We start from the raw sequence: 21,258 nt of genomic DNA on the forward strand, positions 1-21,258 counted from the left end.
GAAAAGCCGAGTTCCGAGTTTCCTTGAACGCAGCATTACGTGTTTCTCAGTCAGCTGCTTCCTGATTGGCTACATTTCATTCCATGTCACAAATCACAAAGTCACGAGTCAGTCAGTTTAGGTCGTAAATATGAAACGACTTCAGAGATTCAGATTACAGGTTGATCTGATAGGATCATCTAATCAGATGCGTGCACATCCCAGCTTCTCTAAGTCATCTAACATATATTAAACGTTACATTAATGACAGTAGTAAACGCTATTAATCATAACTTAAGTTTAACAGCCAATAAAGTATCTAAACAGGAAGAAACCATGTTCAAATATTACCACGTATTTACAGTTGATGTTTGATTATCAGTGAAAACTGTGAAACTAACTGTAAAGATCATTAAAAACAGAAAGTTGTTCCATTGCTAATGTAACAGCATCGTCTCTTATTTATGTGACAGTTGGTTTAACCCACGTGTTCCGGTAAAATCCGGCCCTTGAGAGCAGTGTTTCTCAAACGGGGGTACGTGTACCCATAGGGGTACGTGATGGCACAACAGGGGCTACTTGGAAAATGACTGGAAATTATAAAAATGATAGAAACAAATTCACTAAATCAGTGTTTTTCAACCTTGGGGTCGCCTGAAATTTCTGAAAACTTAAAAGAGATTTGAAAAAGGTTTTAATTATGGTTCTTAGGGTAATTACTGTAGGAACCTATTGTTCTTGTTCTTCTTGGATTTTTCCCACCACAATGTGCAGGTACCTCAGGCCTGCTGAGCAATTACATATTTTGGCTCAATGTAAAAAAAATGGCTAAAAAATATGCGCATGGCGATGAAGATGAGCAAAAATGTACAGATAACCCACGCCCCCAAACCAAACAGGAAGTCAGCCATCTTTAGTCAAAGGTCAAAATGAGGGGCTTCATCTGATTCGCTCCAGAACACGTCAGACCCACTTAAAAATCATCAAAAGAATTTTTGTTAGCACGCCACAATTTGAAAAAATCCCATAACTCTGACACACAAAGTTCAATCGGCCTCAAATTTCACACAAATGACGACTGCCTTGAAACATTTCCCATCATGCCTTGCGTTTTCGACTGGCGCCATTTACGTCATGTTCGCTGTTAGCAACTATGACACGTCAAAATAGAAAAATGCATATAACTCTAATACACAAAGTTCAAACTGCTTCATATTTGATGCACATGATGACTGTCCATCCCTAAACAAGACTCAATGTCAAAATTACCCATCATGCCTTGCGTCCTCAGAGGGCGCTGCTTTAAGTGGCGTCCGACGCTAATAGCTCTAGCAGAAAGACGATATGACGTGTTTCTGCTAGTGTTGGATGAATCTTATAAGATGGGAGCAGGTCGCTGATCAGTGGGAGGGGCCTATAATGTCACTGGAAAATCCTTCGCCATCACATTCTAAATGCTGTGTCATGGCTATTTTTCAATGATTCGCATCAAATTCACTGACAGTGATTTTTAACTGGTCATACTGGGTTTATTTTGCACGCCGTAATAGAAAAACCGCTGTAACGCTCATATACAACGTCTCATATTTGATACACACATTGACTGTCCCGCCCTAAACAAGAATCAATGTGAAAATTACCCATCATGCTTCGCGTTCTCAAATGGCGCACGCCATAATAGAAAACCACTGTCACTCTCATCTACAAAGTCAAACAGTCTCATATTTGATACACATGGGTTATCGACCCCGGCCACGCCTTCAGACCCTACGACGCCGCTCGCAGCTTTAATTCTTATTCTTTTTTTTTAATTAAAACAACACAATCTTTAAACAGCTGTATTTCTATACTTTCACTTTGTAAAATATAAATCTAGTTCAACTAAAATGCAGTAAAAATAAATAAATATCTGAGCTCAAACATGATCGAAAAATAATTCTAGAAAGAAAAAAAAATGTCTTTGGCGGCGCCAGAAATTCTTGACATCAAAACGGGGTCATGATCCAAAAAATACCATTTATTTCACTCATTTAAAGAAATGAGATTATTTAAAATGTGTGTTATCACTAATTCATTCCATCATTATGATCTATAGATGATTTTAAATAGTATATAGTTTTCTAAGCTAAATGTCAAACAAAGGAGAGAAAGTCAAAATGATAGAGAAATAAATGTGTGAATGACCAAATAATTCAATCCATGTAAAAAAAAACTCAATTTTTCCACAAATCTTGCAATTTCTCACCAAAAAATTGGTGACAAAGTCAAGAATTTTAAAAAAAATGAAAACCATGGTGTGACGATGTTAAAATTGTTCTTTTTTTCTCCACCTAAAATCTGTGGCTGACGTGAGTTTTAAACTGGTCCGTGTTTGGCCCCTGAACCCCTGGTTTAGGCCCTCGCACTGGAACGCAGCACACACACACACACACACACACACACACACACACACAGGAAACTATTTACACGTCCATGGCACCGCTAGGGTCACGTGCTGCCACGCACGGACCCTCCATCAACGCCGTCGGACTCTCCTGACCTCCCCCGATGTGGGTCAGTTTGAGACAAAGGAAGCACAACACACACACACACACACACACACACACACACACACACACACACACACACACACACACACACACACACACACACACACACACACACACACACACACACACACACACACACACACACACACACACGTGTCAGTGTCACCTCAGTCCAAACGTGTCCATCAGATCCTCTGAGATGTGCCTCCCTCTCTCTTTCTCTGCACACTTTAATGTTTCGCTCACACTCCAGACGCTCAGACCCTCCCAGACCCCTCCCCTTCTCGGCCCCCCAACCCCCTGCCATTGGCCGGGCCCCCAGCCAGAGCCACACTTCACTTCTGAGGAGGGTTCCACATGGTGGCCACATTGGAGATGTGAATCTGGGTTAAAACAACAAGAGTTCCTCCTCTCTACGTCCCACATTCTGCACTCACCCCCACCCACTGACGTAGAGCTGAAGGACCATTACACAAGAAACCAGTGAAGACTGGTAGGAAACCACTGGTACGCAGACATGGAGCAGTCAGGAGGAGCAGCATGTGTAGATCTATGTAGAAACTTAAAGGAATAACCACATAAACCAAACAACTGGAGAGACAGGGGCCACACAAGGCCCTTAGTCTCATTTTGTAAGGTAAACACGCAAAACTCCAAAAACACACGAATGACTGAAAAAATAGACAAAAGAAAAACAAAATACACAAAAATGACGGCAAAAATACACAAATTTACTCCAAAAACACACATGACAAAAAAATACAAAAAAGGACAACAAAATGATAGAGATATACACAAAAAAACAGCAAAGATGCATAAAGATGACTCTAAAAAGCCTTTAGTTTTCTCCTGTGTTAATGCTCAGACTGGTCGTTATTCTAATGCTGACATGAATGTTGATCATTCACTCTCTCACTCTGGGCCTGTAGCTGTGGTTCTAATGGAGAACCAACCCGTCCTGCAGATGTTTGAGTGTCTGACTAAATGATTCCCAGTGCAAAGAGCTTCTAAATGAGTTCCATATGAAGACGGAAAAAGAGGAAAAACTAGAGCGACTTACACAGGAAGTGAAGCCGATGGAGGAAAAGGCCTTTCTTATCAGCGCCAATAGAGGTTAGGGTTGTTAAAAACAGACGCTGCTGCACTCAGCCCAATAAAAACCTCTCCTTTGACCCATTTCCAATAAACCCAGTGACTCACTGGGATCTACGGACAGAGATTAATGGAGCGTTTTAAAGCCACACAACGGAGGAGACGAGTCGTTTCTCCCACTGTCGTCTCCAGAAGGTTCCCAATGTGACCCCGAGAAACAATACATAAACCCTCCAGGCCTGCGTGTGGCGCTGTGGGCTCCAATCATAGAAATATTGGATTTATTTTAGGGGGAATAAAGAGGAGAGATTTTTGGGGTCCATCCATAAAGTCAGTAAAATGATGGTCTATTGTTCTATGAATTAACATTTATTTATTTATCTGAATAATATCCACTGTTATCCAGGAACATTTATTATTATTATTATAGTCATCTTAAAGATGGAAATACTGGTTTTAATCACTAATAAAATGGTTCAAAGTGACCAAAAATGATAAAAAACCACAGAATTTTGTTAAAAGTTGCAAATTAGAGTTACGGGTAAAAACGGACAAAAAAAAATGGTAAAAGGGGTTTAAAGTGTCAATATTGGCTTCAAAGTGGCAAAAATGGGGGGGAAATTAAAAAGTATGAATAATTAGTTTAAACTGGTGAAAATAAGTTAAAAGTGACAATAATAAGTCAACATATGTGACATTAGACGGAAAAGTGGTGGAAAGGGTTTATAAGTGCTGAAAATGTGCAAAAAAGGTATTAAATGTGATGTAGAAGTGTCAGAAATGGGAGAAATGTAGCAAAAATGCATTAAAAGGAGCAAAAATAAGAAAAACTAAATAAAAATAGTTTAAATTATGGTGAGTTTGGTGGAGTTGCAGAAAAAAGGTAAAAATAAGCAAAAATGGGCTCAAAATGTTTAGAAAATGTTCATAGTTTCTTAAAAGCATCTGGTGACCTCCTGAAGGTAGAAACCGGTTTGGACCAGTTCTGGTCCTGAAACGACCCCTGGTGTGGTTAAAGTGAGCTAAAGAGGCTCCGCCCCCCGCCCTGCTTCTAACTCCAGTGATACCAGTGGTCGTCCCTCAGCTCTGGGGGGGCGGGGTTTCCTGAGTCTGGACTAGAAAGTGTGATTAGAAGGTGAAGGGTTTCCCTCCTGGTTCTGGGAATGGTTACAGAATAATAGATGTACTGTTGGGGCCTGAGGGCCGCTGTGGGGGGGTGGGGGTGGGGCTCCTCCTCCCCTGGGCGTCCCTGTCCATCAGCAGTCAGAGGAAAGGAAGGAGGTGTGAAGAATGTTTGATTCTTTTGGAACCAGTCAGAACGTACACTGTGACTGGCTGAAGATGCAGCGCTACGTTCTGATTGGTTTCTGTCTCAACATCTGTCTCTCCTTCCAGAACAATCCATGATTCCAGACTCCATGAGGTAAAGACGCCATCGACAGGGAAACTTATTAGAGGAAAATGTTGCATCGCCTCAGCGTTAAAGAGGAATGTATGAGTTCTCGTATCATATCTAAGAACGTTTCCTCATTTTATTTCCTGTTTGGATGATTTTTACTTCCTGAAGTCGTACCAAACGTGTTAAATAGGGTTAATGAGGTGAACTACATCCTACAGTCTACATCCTACAGACTTTATCCTACAGTCTACATCCTACAGTCTACATCCTACACTCTACATCCTACACTCTACATCCTACACTCTACATCCTACACTCTACATCCTACACTCTACATCCTACACTCTACATCCTACACTCTACATCCTACACTCTACATCCTACACTCTACATCCTACAGTCTACATCCTACAGTCTACATCCTACAGACTACATCCTACAGACTACATCCTACAGACTACATCCTACACTCTACATCCTACACTCTACATCCTACACTCTACATCCTACACTCTACATCCTACACTCTACATCCTACACTCTACATCCTACACTCTACATCCTACAGTCTACATCCTACAGTCTACATCCTACACTCTACATCCTACACTCTACATCCTACACTCTACATCCTACACTCTACATCCTACACTCTACATCCTACACTCTACATCCTACACTCTACATCCTACACTCTACATCCTACACTCTACATCCTACACTCTACATCCTACACTCTACATCCTACACTCTACATCCTACACTCTACATCCTACACTCTACATCCTACACTCTACATCCTACACTCTACATCCTACAGTCTACATCCTACACTCTACATCCTACACTCTACATCCTACACTCTACATCCTACAGTCTACATCCTACAGTCTACATCCTACACTCTACATCCTACACTCTACATCCTACACTCTACATCCTACACTCTACATCCTACAGTCTACATCCTACAGACTACATCCTACAGACTTTATCCTACAGTCTACATCCTACAGTCTACATCCTACACTCTACATCCTACACTCTACATCCTACAGTCTACATCCTACAGACTTTATCCTACAGTCTACATCCTACAGTCTACATCCTACAGCTGGTGGACAGGTTCCATTTTCTCCTCTATTGTTCTCGCTGTTGTTTTGTACCCAGAGAGGATTCCTACTTTAATCCTTCCTTCCCTGTGGTGGTGACCTGTTGCTCCAGTACTCCCATTGAAAGGTGAGATCCCACTGACAACCCCTCCCCCAACTCCATACTGGCTCTGGTTACAGTTTTGGGGAACAACAACACAAAGGGAGAACTTCCTGGAGGTGAAGGACAGGGTTTCATGTTAACATCACTGGATTCACTTCTACACAACAGGAAAAATCTGTGTGTCTCGTTTAGTCCAAAGAAACGAGGTCAGAGAAATGAAAGAGATATTTCAAAAAATAAATAAAACACACAAAACCACAAGAAAAACACAAAATGAGAGAAAAATAGTAAATGACTCAAAAACACAGAACAAGAGAAAACTATATCTTGAAAAATCATCAAAAATACACAGAATGACTCCAAAAACACTTCTACACAACAGGAAAAATCTGTGTCTCTCATTTAGTTCAAAGAAACGGTCGAATACAAACTTATGAGAACAAAGAAATGGTCGGATACAAACGTGTGCCAGAACCCAGAGACGACGGGGGTCCAGAACAGACCCAGATAACAGGAAACACACTGACAAATGCTTATTGTGTTTATATTGTTAGTGGAGGCTTTCCACTCTGAAATGACCTACACAGGTGTTCCCGCTCACAATCTCACACTCCATTGTTATCCTTCATATTAGAACCCCCCCCCCACCCCCGACTTCCTCCTCCATCCTGATAAAAACACAACAACAGTCTATGTCATGTGACCTTAAAACTGCTGAAGATGCTTTCAGAGCCCACGCTGAATGAAAAGGTCCCTGATGAAGATTAATTCATGTAACATCTACACCATACATGGACAACTGGAGGCCCCGGGGGTCACATGTGGCCCCCCAACAGGAAACGCACAACATGACAACAGCAAAAACATATAAAATGACTCCAAGAAACACACAAATTTACAGAGAAATACACAAAAGGATGACAAAAAACATATACAACACTATACAATACACAAATATGTACAAAATTAGCCAAAAAAAAACCACATAAAACAACAAAAATACACTAAATATAAAAAGAAAATACACAAAATGCCTCCAAAAAATATGCAAAAGGACAACAAAAATACATATACAACACTATATAATACACAAATGTTCACAAAAATACAAACCACAACAAAAACACACAAAATGACTCCCAAAATACACTTTAAAAAAAAAAAACGTGTCCGTCCACTGGTTCACAAAGACTAACAGTGTGTAAATATGTGATATTTTCCCCCAAACATGCATGTGAGGATATATTCAGTGGCAGATTGTATTTTCTGATTGATTTTGTGTAAAATGATGAAAGAAATAAAAAATAAAAACAATAATAAAGCCATTTAGGTTAAAGGAGGTGGTGCTGTTATGAAAGCTTGGTACATTTTGGAACATTTTGGGACACGTTCAGGTGTGATGAGGCATTGGGACCAGAGGAGCAGCTTGTATGTGCACGTGTGTGCACGAGAATCCCTAATATGAGCAATGAGCAGAAGAAAGGCGGGAAACGGAGGCGGTAGAGGAAAGGCCTGCTGGTGTCAGAGAGAACACAAACAATCACACTGACCTCCTGAAGCGTCGTCACGACCTGCGGAGACAGAAGGAAAAAGCACCAGAACTCTCCATCACTGAGCCAGAGCTGTTAAACGCTTTCACATGTTGGTGAAAAGAAAAAGAAGTAAGTGATGAGTTCAGGAGCTGCTCTGAGTCCCAGGGGCTGCGTTGCATAATGTGGAACAACAGAGAGCTTTGTGGTGTCAGTGAACGTCTCAGGGTCAGCTCTGAAACCAGCAGCATACTGGTTTAGAACTACACTTTACTAGAGACGCACACACGCACACAATCAGAAATAAAATGGGTTAAAAGTGACAAAAAATAGTGGAAAAGGTGGTGAAATGGGATTTTAAAAAGTATAGAAATTGATTAAAAGTTGGAAATTACAGTGGCCAAAAACGGACAGAAAAAGTGTCAATATTAGAACAAATAGTACAAAGTGGTAGAAAGGGTTTATAAGTGCTGAAAAAGTCTGAAAAGTGTTAAAAATGTGCAGAAAAGACATTGAAATGTGATGTAGAAGTGTCAGAAATGACAGAAATGTAGCAAAAATGCATTAAAAGGAGCAAAAATGTGGCAAGAAAAAGTGATGAAAATAGGTTAAAATATGGAAAGTTTGGTGGAGTTGCAGAAAAAGATCAAAAATTGTCCCGACGCCAATGTTGAGAACCACTGACTGAACGGATGAGCGGTCAGAATTGATCATTTATTGACCAAACAAGAATCTCATTATTTCAGTATTTTCCACCACATTCCTGGTGTTTCTAGGAGGAGATTGCATGTTCTCTGTGCATGTGTGGATTATCACTGTGGTTGTATCTGACCCCAGGGTCACATGACCAACATTAACGTAAACAATTAGAAAAATGACATTAACACAAGAACAACCAAAGGTTTGCTTTGTTATTGTTTGTTGTTTTTTGTGTGTTCCTGGAATCATTTTATGTATTTTCATGTCGTTTTGTTTTGGAATCATTTTGTGTGTTTTCCTGTCATTTCCTGTAAATTATTGTCACTTTCTGTGGTTATTTTCTGTGTTTTTTTTTTTCATTTTGTTGTCATCTTGTGTACTTTTGAAGTCATTTTGGAGTCAGTTGTGTGTATATTTGTTTTTGGTTTGTGTGTCTTTTTATGTCATTTCTCACATTTTACTCTTGTTTTATTTTTCTTTCTCATAATTTTGTGTGTTTGGAGTCTTTTTGTTGTGGTTTTGAGTATTTTCCTGTTATTTTGTTGAATTTATTGTCATTTTATGTATTTTTTTCTCATTTTGTGTATCGTTATGTCATTTGTTTTTGTGTTATGAGTCATTTTGTGTGTTTGTGTTGTCATTTTACATTTTTAGAGTCAGTTGTGTGTATATTTGTTGTCGGTTTGTGTGTTTTTGTAGTCATTTCGGAGATTTTACTCTGGTTTTGTTTTTCTTTCTTGTCGTTTTGTGTATTTTGCTGTTATTTTTGTTTAATTTATTGTCATTTTATGTATTTTTTTCTTCTCATTTTGTGCGTCTGTTGTCATCTCGTGTACTTTTGAAGTCATTTTGTGTTTTTGGAGTCAGTTGTGTGCATATTTGTTTTTGGTTTACATGTCTTTTTTGTCATTTTCTAATATTTTACTCTTGTTTTGTTTTTCTTTGTCATCATTTTGTGTGTGTTTGGAGTCATTTTGTATATTTTTGTTGTCTTGGGTTTTTTTTAAAAGTCATTTTGTGTCGTTTTTGTTGTTTTAAGTATTTTCAAATGAATTGTCATTTTATGTATTTTTTTCTCATTTTGTGCATTGTTTTGTCATTTGGTTTTTTGTTACGAGTCATTTTATGTGTTTGTGTTGTCATTTTGTGTTTTCAGAGTCAGTTGTGTGTATATTTGTTGTCGTTTGTGTGTTTTTGTTGTCATTTTGGATATTTTACGCTCGTTTTGTTTGTCTTTCTTGTCGTGTTTGGAGTCATTTTGTGCGTTTACTTTGAGGGAATTTACATTTTCCTGGAAGAATCTACAGTTACAGTTAAGTCACTCCTGGATATAAGTCGTCTGTACAAAGTGAAACATAAACATAAACATACTGGGTATAATCTGTGGAAACATACGTGTCCCAGTGTTGATAATCTACTATTGGCTGCCTCACTTCCTGTCCTGATCAGCTCAGATAACGAAAGATCAATAATAATAAAACAAAAGACGAGCTCAGCACTTTAGAGAAAGACTGAACACACACACACACACACACACACACACACACACACACACACACACACACACACACACACACACACACACACACACACACACACACACACACACACACACACACACACACACACACACACACACACACACACACACACACACACAGCCTATGGCTGCTTAAATATTCATAGATCTAAGATAAAGCCTTGAGTCGGTTAATGGGACTTTTGCTACCGTCAACATCACACAATAGGCAACCGCTGGTCCGAGGGCCACATGCGGCCCGAGGTTTAAAGGTTTGTGTCCCATCCCCCCACCACCGCCAAATGACTACAAAAACACAAAAAGCACCCATAAAAACACCAAATCCCAACAAAAGCACACAAACAACAACAAAAATAGACAAAATGACAAAAACACACACAAAGAAAAACTCACAAAGGAAATACACAAAATTACATTAAAAACACAATGACAAAAATACACAAAATAATATGAAAATATAGAAAATGCCAGAAATAAAAAACAAATGACAAAATATGCAGAAAAGAAAAACAAACAAAATGACTTTAAAAACAAAAAGAATAAACAAAATGATACAATGCAAAACACAAAATGATGTAAAAATACACAAAATGATGTAAAAATACACAAAATGATGTAAAAATACACAAAATGACGACAAAACACCAACTCACAACAAAAATAAATAAAATAAACAAAATGACAAAAACACACAAAACAAATACACAAAATAGTCACAATGACAAAAATACACAAAATTACAGAAAAATAAACAAATGACAAAAGATACACACACAAAATGACTTTAAAAACAAACAGAATAAAATGAAATGATGAGAAAAATGAAAATGACGTCAACAATAAAAAACATGACTCCAAACGCACACAAATCAACAACAAATGTAAACATTTTTCTGCTCTGTAGAAGCAGTGAATGGTGCAGAAATCATTCTATAGAGCATTAATAAACGTGTGTGTGTGTGTGTGTGTGTGTGTTCACTACAGGACCAACAACCACTAAAAGGTTTTTCTGATGCATTGTGGGAGCACTGGGAGCAGTGATGAAACTCAGGGGAACCGTTGTGGGAAAACGTTGGCTCACTTTAAGACGGGAACGTTCCAGGAGGCGATAATTTGGCTCCAATTGTGGGAAAAACCTGATTGTAAAAAAACCTTAAAAAGCTTTGTAATTATCAGCTCAGCTCGTTGCTCGTTTGTCCGTCAACTTCAGACACGTCTAAGAACAACCAACTACACAACGTGCTACACAACATGCTACACAACGTGCTACACACCAACTACACAACGTGCTACACAACGTGCTACACACCAACTACACAACGTGCTACACAACAACTACACACCAACTACACAACAACTACACAATGTGCTACACACCAACTACACAACGTGCTACACACCGACTACACAACGTGCTACACACCAACTACACAACAACTACACAATGTGCTACACACCAACTACACAACGTGCTACACACCGACTACACAACGTGCTACACAACAACTACACACCAACTACACAACGTGCTACACAACAACTACACACCAACTACACAACGTGCTACACAACAACTACACACCAACTACACACCGACTACACACCAACGTGCTACACAACAACTACACAACGTGCTACACACCAACTACACAACGTGCTACACACCAACTACACACCAACTACACAACGTGCTACACAACAACTACACAACGTGCTACACAACAACTACACACCAACTACACAACGTGCTACACAACAACTACACACCGTGCTACACACCAACTACACACCAACTACACAACAACTACACAACGTGCTACACACCAACTACACAACGTGCTACACACCAACTACACAACGTGCTACACACCAACTACACAACGTGCTACACAACAACTACACACCGTGCTACACACCAACTACACACCAACTACACAACGTGCTACACAACAACTACACAATGTGCTACACAACAACTACACAACGTGCTACACAACAACTACACACCGTGCTACACACCAACTACACACCAACTACACAACGTGCTACACAACAACTACACAACGTGCTACACACCAACTACACAACGTGCTACACAACAACTACACAACGTGCTACACAACAACTACACAACGTGCTACACAACTACACAACGTGCTACACAACAACTACATAACGTGCTACACACCAGCTACACAACGTGCTACACAACAACTACATTTTTTTTTTTCATTTTTGTATTTAACAATGTTCTTTGTATTTTGTCGTCATTTAATGTAGTTTTGTCATTGTGTTGCGTATTTGTTTTTATTTTGTGTATTTTTGTCCTAGTTTTGTCATTGGTTTGTGTATTTCTGATGTCATTTTCTGTATTTTTTACATCATTTTGTGTATTTTTCACATCTTTTCATGCTTGGTCATCATATTGTGTCGTTTTGTCATTGTTTTGTGTATTTTTAACCATGTTTTGTGTATTTTTGTCATAGTTTTGAGTATTGTGTGTTTGATATTTTCTGTTTCTGTCTCCATTTTGTGTATTTTAGTTGTTTTGTTTTTGTGTATTTTGATGTTTTGCAGGGTTTTTTGTAGTTTAGTATATTTTCTAGTATTTCCTGTATTTTGTGTTTTTTGTATGTTTAGTGAATCTTTTACATCGTTTAGTGTATTTGTTGTTTAATTTTTGTCAATGTTTTGTGTATTTTTATGTGTTTTCTCCTTCTTTACAGTTAACCCTAACCCTCACAGCAGCACACACATGAATCCATCCCATCATCATCTTTAACGTCCTGCAGAACTGGCAACCCAGCCGGGGGGTGGGTTGCCAGTTCTGCAGCTGTGCTGGGAGGAAGGTGGCCACCTCTAACGGTGCGGGGCCACGCCCACACAGCGGCCCCTGTAGAGGTGGATCTAAGGAACGTGTTGGGTTTTCTGGATTTCTATCATTTTTCACGTCATTCCATGTGTTTTTCTCATAGTTTTGTGTGTTTCTGTGTTATTTTGTGAATATTTTTGCTGAGTGTGTGTGTGTCTGTGTGCGTTCTAAAAAGTTTGTGTGTGTGTCTGTGTGCGTTCTAAAAAGTGTGTGTGTGCGTTAATAGCTACAGTGTTGAACTGCTGCTGCTCCACAGACGTCTGTAAATGTTACATTAATTATTAATGAACTTATCGGACTCATTCACAGAGCTGCTGTTCCTCCTTCGTGTGCACTGTACAGTAAATCCACCCACTGATCATATTTATCACACATTTGCAACATTTTTCACTTTAAAAGTAAAACAAGGCGGGGCTAATGTTAGCTTTAGCATGTGTAGCTAACGGCTGGACGTTGACGCTCACATGATCTCAGTGTGTGATTGTTTCAGTGGATTTTCTGTGAATAAATATGAAATTAATGACAACAGTTATTGTTATAAACGATATTAACCAAACTAAGCTGTTTGGTACGATTTCATAAAGTTTAACAGCCTGTAATGAGTCTGATTAGGATCATTTTCTGTATTTTTTCATTGTTTTGTGTGTTTCTGTCTTCATTTTGTGTATTTTGATTGTTTTATTATTTCTGTGGTTTAGTGTATTTTATCGATTCGTGTATTTTTGTCATAGTTTGGTCGTCAATACATTTATCTGTCGACGTTTAGATTATTTTTGACATTGTTTTGTTGTTGTATTGTGTATTGTTGTTGTTGTTGTGTGTGATTTTGTTTAATTTGTATATTACTGTCATTGTTTTGAGTATATTTGTCATTATTTCATGTACTTTTGTTGATAGTTTGTTCATATTTGTCGTCATTTTGTAATCATTTATTGTATATTTGTCATCTTTTCATGTATTTTTGTCAATGTTTTGTGTATTCTTGTTGTTTTGTGTAATTTTGTCATCGGTTTGTGCATTTTGTCATTCTGTGCGTTTTTTTTTAATTTGTTGCAATTTTTTGTCCTCGTTTTGAGTATTTTTTGTCAGCATTTTAGGGCTACATGATTATGGCAAAAATTATAATCACGATTATTTTGATCAACATTGTAATCATGATTAAAATCTGTTTATTACGTTACTTTTAAACAAACAATATGTGAACTACAGCTTACGCTACAAAACTAACCTTTAAATAAGAATACTTTTTTAAATACTAAAATAATTTACTCAAGAATTTAAAATGTACCAAAGGCTAATTAAATATATACATTATTACAGAGTTCAGAGCCCGTATTTTAAATGTAGATCAAATAGTGATGTAACGATTCACTCAACTCCCGATACGATTCACGATACGATTCTCTCACAATTTATTTGACATATTGGGACTGTAGACAAATGATTGAAAAATATTCCTTTATTTTTTTAGGGAAAAAAACTAGAAAATACTGAACTATTTTCCTTTTATTTTTCATCGTCAAAAGAATCCATTGATAAACTATTCAAAACAATGCAGTTTACCTAAAAATAAATCCTGAATGAAATAAATAAAGGAATAATACAAATGAAGAAGAACCCTATTAATTTAAATTCTGGTTCTATAGTAAACAATGCAAAACTGCATAATAGTTTTTTTTTTTCTTTTTAAAATTGGACTTTTAAAAAAAATGCACCGTATTTACGTCAGATATTTGTTTGGACCAGCAGAGGACGCTGGTAACCCAGTTGTCGGTTGGCATGCAGATATTCTTGCAGTGAAGAAGAGATGCTATGCTAGCAGACAATATTAACAATTGTTTTATTTAAATTATTTTCTTATACTACAAAGGTTCACTGGAGCCTTTATTCCATCTCTGCTGTGTTTTGTGTCACCATTTACTGCTGATCTCTGTGTGTGTTTGCACCTGCCTGTGGGTCGTACTATTTTCCAGTGCAGAAACAGTCACCGCAAACAGTTCCTGATTGATGAATTACATTGCGTCCACTGCATTAATTTATTTGCATTTCCTCCTCCCATTTTTTGCCCCCCTTATGAGATCCGCCTACTTTACATATTCATCAGAGGGAAACACACTAAATGATTGTGGGCACATTGTGATGCGCTGAATGAGCGAACACCTGATTCCCTGGGGTTTGTACCCCTTATTAGCGCGTGGAGTGACGTTTGCACACGTTTTAATACCCCTAAACCTTTAGTGGATCCGCCCCTTTGTGTGTTGTTGTAAAAGCAGAGGCTGATGGAGGTGAATGGGCTTCACAGCTGCTGCAATGACCTCACCCAGTGTGTGTGTGTGTGTGTGTGTGTGTGTGTGTGTGTGTGTGTCTCTCACTGGAACATTTTTATAAGACCAATAAGCCGCCACTGCTGCATCAGCACCACACAAACCGCTCAGTGGATCCGGTGTCACACACACACACAGCTGATACTTTTCACTGATCGAACACCCGCACACACACGCGCACACACGCACACACGCACACACACACACACACACACACTCCAGTGTGGCTTTGAAAGTCCTGCCTGGGGCTCATCAAAAGGGGCGGGGCCTGTGCAGCTTCCGTTTTGGATCTGATCACCGACTCTAACATTGATTAGCCTAGCTCCCCATTATGGTGGTAGATGACAGTCATGTGACCTCACTAGGGCTGCACGATATGAAATAAAACTCATATCTGAATAAATGACGATATTCAACATAAATCTGAATATTTTTAACGCAATAAAGTCTAACCAGAAAAACAATTCTTGGTAAAATTTGCTGATGCAAAATGTCACACAGACACATTTATTAACAAACAGCTGCACAATATGTGACACTTTTGGCTTTTGAAGGGTTCCCAGATGCCTTCAAGAAACTAAGAATCTTTTTTGAACAATTTGAGCCCATTTTTGCTCATATTTACCATTTTTCTGCAACTACATCAAACTTTCCATATTTTAACATATTTTCATCACTTTTTCTTGCCATATTTTTGCTCCTTTTAATGTATTTTTGCTACAACGCCTTTTCTACACATTTTTTCCACTTTCCAGACATTTTCATCACTTATAATCACTTTCTACCACTTTTACACCTAATGTCACATATGTTGACCCATTATTGTCACTTTTAACCTCTTTTCACCATATTTTACATTTATTTTAGCCAATTTAATGCCCATTATTTGCCAGTTTAAACTAATTTTACCTACGGATAAATTCCATTGCTCAAAATGTGCAACTTTTAACCAAATTCTGTGGTTTTAAAAATCTTGACTCAGATGCTTAACATGGCACCAAACAAATCTGACAAATACGCAGCTTTGTTTACCTTCACGTTCCTTTAAAAAGATTTTTAAAGAACACAATCCAACAAAACATTCAGCATTAGAGACGATCGTTGACAGCTTTGATTAAAAGTCACTACAGGATCCCTTTAAAAGGATCCCTTTAAGAGGATCCCTTTAAAAGGATCCCTTTAAGAGGATCCCTTTAAAAGGATCCCTTTAAAAGGATCCCTTTAAGAGGATCCCTTTAAGAGGATCCCTTTAAGAGGCTGGTGATGGAGGAGCTTCGTGTTCATAGTTAAAAAGAACATCCAAGATTTAGAAAAGTCATCAGATGATCTTCTAACAGTGACATCATGTGACATACCGTGTGTTTGACTTCACTGGGAACCAGGGCCAGTTGGGGTGTGATGTCACTATACACACACAAACATGTGCGTGGCTAAATAAAAAGCAGACAATAAGGTCACGCACGCACGCACACACACACACACACACACACACACACATGGAGGGAGAAGCTCTTACTCAGCACTGCAGCACATCCACTTAATGTGCTGCTAAGAAAAAACAACAAAATGACTGTAAATATACACAAAAACGACTCCAAAAACACACAAAATGGATATGAAAATACACCATATGTCTTCAAAAACACACAAAGACACAAAATACACAGGAATGCACAAAAATAACCCAAAAAGTCTTAAAATACACACAAAATGGCAAGAAAAATGCACAAAACAACTGCAAAAATAACTTCAAATAACAGCTTTAAACACTCTTTTTGAAAACAGGGACCAATAGAGGAACGTTTTTGTGGTGAAGTTACTCTGTGTAACTATAGTTACAGGTAAATTATTACCCTGAACCTAAAGCTCCAGGACATTTGAGTGGAAAAGCAGCTTTAAGAAGAAGGAGCCTCGGGAAGGTCAAAGGTCATCCTGTGACAGCTGTCAAATAATAACAGTGATTATTTAAACTACAGTGTTTTAGTCGCTTTGACCTTTTGACCAAAACCAGACACACAACGTCACAAACTCACACATGAACCCACACAAACACATCCTGAACTGCTTTAATACTGTGAGACAAACCGCAAAAATACACAAAACCCCAAAGACACACAAAACCACACAAAACCGCAAAAACACAAAAAAAACACAAAACCGCAAAGACACACAAAACCACACAAAACCGCAAAAACACAAAAAAAAACACACAAAACCGCAAAGACACAAAAAAAACACACAAAACCGCAAAGACACAAAAAAAATACACAAAACCCCAAAGACACACAAAACCACACAAAACCGCAAAAACACAAAAAAAAACACACAAAACCGCAAAGACACAAAAAAAACACACAAAACCGCAAAAACACAAAAAAAACACAAAACCGCAAAGACACACAAAACCACACAAAACCGCAAAGACACACAAAACCGCACACATCCATTTTCTGACCAACTTGTTCCTGTTTTCAGGGTCATGGGGGTCGGCTGTTGCCTATCACTAGCTCTCATTGGGCATTGGATGGGACGCACACACACACACACACACACACACACACACACACACACACGCACACACTAGTGACTCCAATCAACTTAATCATGTTTTCGGATTGTGGGAGGAAGTAGGAGGAGTTCCAGCAGGAAGCCAATGCTGCACAGGGAGAACATATAAACTCCACAGATAGGACCCAAGTGTCCAGCCCAGGGCTTGAACCCAGGACCTTCTTACTGTGAGGAGGACGTGCTAACCGCTAATCCACCGTGTGTCCACAAAACAACATCAAAAACACAAAAAATGACTCCAAAAATGCATACAAAATCACAGAAATACACAAAACAACAAACACAGAGAAAAAATATAACTATACTAGAAAAATACACAAAGCAACAACAAATAGATAAAAAAAATATTTAAATTTACTACATAAATACACAAAATAAAGACAAGAACACACTTTTCTTTAGTTTGTGTGGTTTTTAACCTGTGTACCTGACTCAGCTCTGTCACGTAAAATCACAAAAATGCATAAATAAAAAATATAGAACTTTGACAAATACACAAAACCAGAACAAAAACATACAAAACAACAAAAAACATCAAAAATATGTAACTTTGCTACAAAAATACAGAAAACAATGAGAAGTACACACTTTCTGTCGTTTGTGTTGTAACCTGTGAAGTAGATTCAAACTCTAAGGTTAAAGTGAAAGTCTGAGGTGGTCAAACCGCCGTAAGGGGAGGAGCCAACATGCCGCCAGCCACAGCAGCAGCTAGCATCTGCCCCCCCCCCCAATGGAACTCAGGGACTGACCCCCAGCCCAGCACAAAGGAACCAAACCCAGGCCCCTCCCCCCTGTCCTGGCCCCACCCCTCACAGGGATCTCTCAATATTTCCAGACAAGTAAAGCCTTTCCAGTAAAGTGGAGTTCCTGGAGCCGCAGGAGGCAGATGTCCCCCCCCCCCCCCCCCCCCACAGGTGATTAGCTGCCTAATCTAATCAGTGTGCACGGTGCAGGAGGGCGTGCACGTCCGTCCACAGAGCTCATAGAGATCAGTCTGCTTTATTTCATCCTGACGTGGATCCAAACTGTGAGTGAGTTTAGTAGGTCAACATATTACAGCAGGAATTTATCATCAGCTCAGCAGGAACAGACGCTCACATTTCAGCAGAAGAAGAAGAAAAAAAAACTATTCTTCTTCTTTTTCTACTCATCAGAGGACAGAACATTCTAGCACTGAGTATTTATTTACATTCTCAAAGTTTATGGGACAAGACGGACATGTTTAGAATCCGTGGTCAGTTTTTATTTATTAAAAAGAAATGCATATCCTCCAAAAAAAACATCTTTTTCAAACGCATGATCTCATCCAAACATCAGCAACTGGTGGCCCGTGGCCCACATGAGACCCACGGCCTGATTTTGTGTGGCCCCCCCAAAAGTAAATACACAACAATGACTCTATAAACAAACACATAATGAAACAAATTAGCACCAAAACACATCAAAACTAAAAATTAAATTCTAAAAAATACACAAAATAACAAAAATGCACAACAACTACTCTAAAAAGATTAAAAACACAACAAAACGAAAATGACTCCAGGAACACTAAACTACAATAAAAATACAGAAAATGACTCCAAAAGACACTAGTTATACATTATATATACAAAACAAAATTCACAAAACAACAGAAATGGAACAAAACTACTCAAGAAAGATACTAAAATACACAAAATAACAATAAAACCTTTTAAAAATAACTGTAAATTTACACAAAAACACACAAAATGACTCCAAAAAACACACATTACAGAAAAATACACCAAACAACAGAAATACTAAAAATTGTCAAAAAAAAAAATCACAAAACTAAACAATAGTTATACAAACAATACACCAAACGACAATAAAAATACAAAAATGAGTAAAAAATAACCATAACCCAACAACACTAAAATGATTCCATAAAAACACAAAAATGGCAACAAAAACAAGAAGAACATGTTTAAAAACACAATAGTTTCCTGTGTTAATGATCTGATTGGTCGTTTTTTTAATGCAGATATAAATGTTGATCATGTGACCCTCAGATCAGATAAGATCACACATTTGCGTCCCTGCTGTAATAAATGTTGCTTATCTTATGTAAACCATTTACAACATACAGTAAACTGGTTCTTTCCCATCAGGTACATCCGTGTGGTTTCTCTGCAGATGTGACTCAATGAGTTGAAATCAAACTAAACATTTGAATGTTTTGTAACAGTGAGTAAAGAATGTGGGTCTGTTTCTGACGTTATCAACCTGAAACATTCCAAAAAGAGACCAAGGCAGAACGTCCTGAAGGAGAAAATCTCCCACTAAACCTCCCAGTGTCTCTTAGTGTCTCCCAGTGTCTCCCACTAAATCTCCCAGTGTCTCTTAGTGTCTCCCACTAAACCTCCCAGTGTCTCTTAGTGTCTCCCAGTGTCTCCCACTAAACCTCCCAGTGTCTCCCACTAAACCTCCCAGTGTCTCTTAGTGTCTCCCAGTGTCTCCCACTAAACCTCCCAGTGTCTCCCACTAAACCTCCCAGTGTCTCCCAGTGTCTCCCACTAAACCTCCCAGTGTCTCCCACTAAACCTCCCAGTGTCTCCCACTAAACCTCCCAGTGTCTCCCAGTGTCTCCCACTAAACCTCCCAGTGTCTCCCAGTGTCTCCCACTAAACCTCCCAGTGTCTCCCACTAAACCTCCCAGTGTCTCCCAGTGTCTCCCACTAAACCTCCCAGTGTCTCCCAGTGTCTCCCACTAAACCTCCCAGTGTCTCCTAGTGTCTCCCACTAAACCTCCCAGTGTCTCCCACTAAACCTCCCAGTGTCTCTTAGTGTCTCCCACTAAACCTCCCAGTGTCTCCCAGTGTCTCCCACTAAACCTCCCAGTGTCTCCCACTAAACCTCCCAGTGTCTCCTAGTGTCTCCCACTAAACCTCCCAGTGTCTCCCAGTGTCTCCCACTAAACCTCCCAGTGTCTCCTAGTGTCTCCCACTAAACCTCCCAGTGTCTCCCAGTGTCTCCCACTAAACCTCCCAGTGTCTCTTAGTGTCTCCCAGTGTCTCCCACTAAACCTCCCAGTGTCTCTTAGTGTCTCCCAGTGTCTCCCACTAAACCTTCCAGTGTCTCCCAGTGTCTCCCACTAAACCTCCCAGTGTCTCCTAGTGTCTCCCACTAAACCTCCCAGTGTCTCCCAGTGTCTCCCACTAAACCTCCCAGTGTCTCTTAGTGTCTCCCAGTGTCTCCCACTAAACCTTCCAGTGTCTCTTAGTGTCTCCCAGTGTCTCTTAGTGTCTCCCAGTGTCTCCCACTAAACCTCCTAGTGTCTCTTAGTGTCTCCCAGTGTCTCCCAGTGTCTCCTGCTCTGTGAGGACTGGGAAACAGACTTCTCCAGTAATCAAACAACAGAGTGAGGAAAGACAAAGGCGACTGGTTTTAATTCACTCTGATTCTGTTTCTCAGAGCGGAAAAAGCTCCTAACGTAACGTGACCCACTTTGGATTTAAAAAGGTCCTCCTC

General features: G+C 39.1%; 1 protein-coding gene across 4 annotated transcripts in view; it reads right to left on the minus strand.

Moving 5' to 3' along the window:
- lhfpl2a (LHFPL tetraspan subfamily member 2a) overlaps window positions 1-21,258 on the minus strand; it is a 36,246-nt gene that overhangs the window by 10,437 nt on the left and 4,551 nt on the right. Inside the window, exons 1-2 of one of the 4 annotated variants that reach the window (XM_028463356.1) lie at window positions 13,115-13,124; window positions 4,947-4,951 (exon numbers count right to left, since the gene is read on the minus strand). The exons of 1 other annotated variant lie outside the window; for it this stretch is intronic. The gene's annotated coding sequence lies outside the window, so the exon portion shown is untranslated. Of the gene's footprint in view, window positions 1-2,673; window positions 2,798-4,946; window positions 4,952-7,784; window positions 7,806-13,114; window positions 13,125-21,258 lie in introns of those variants that run through there. 2 more of the 4 variants (XM_028463355.1, XM_028463353.1) reach the window with 2 other exon arrangements.

Source organism: Gouania willdenowi, chromosome 12, assembly GCF_900634775.1.
Source record: "Gouania willdenowi chromosome 12, fGouWil2.1, whole genome shotgun sequence".
In the NCBI taxonomy this organism is placed as follows: Eukaryota; Metazoa; Chordata; class Actinopteri; order Blenniiformes; family Gobiesocidae; genus Gouania; species Gouania willdenowi.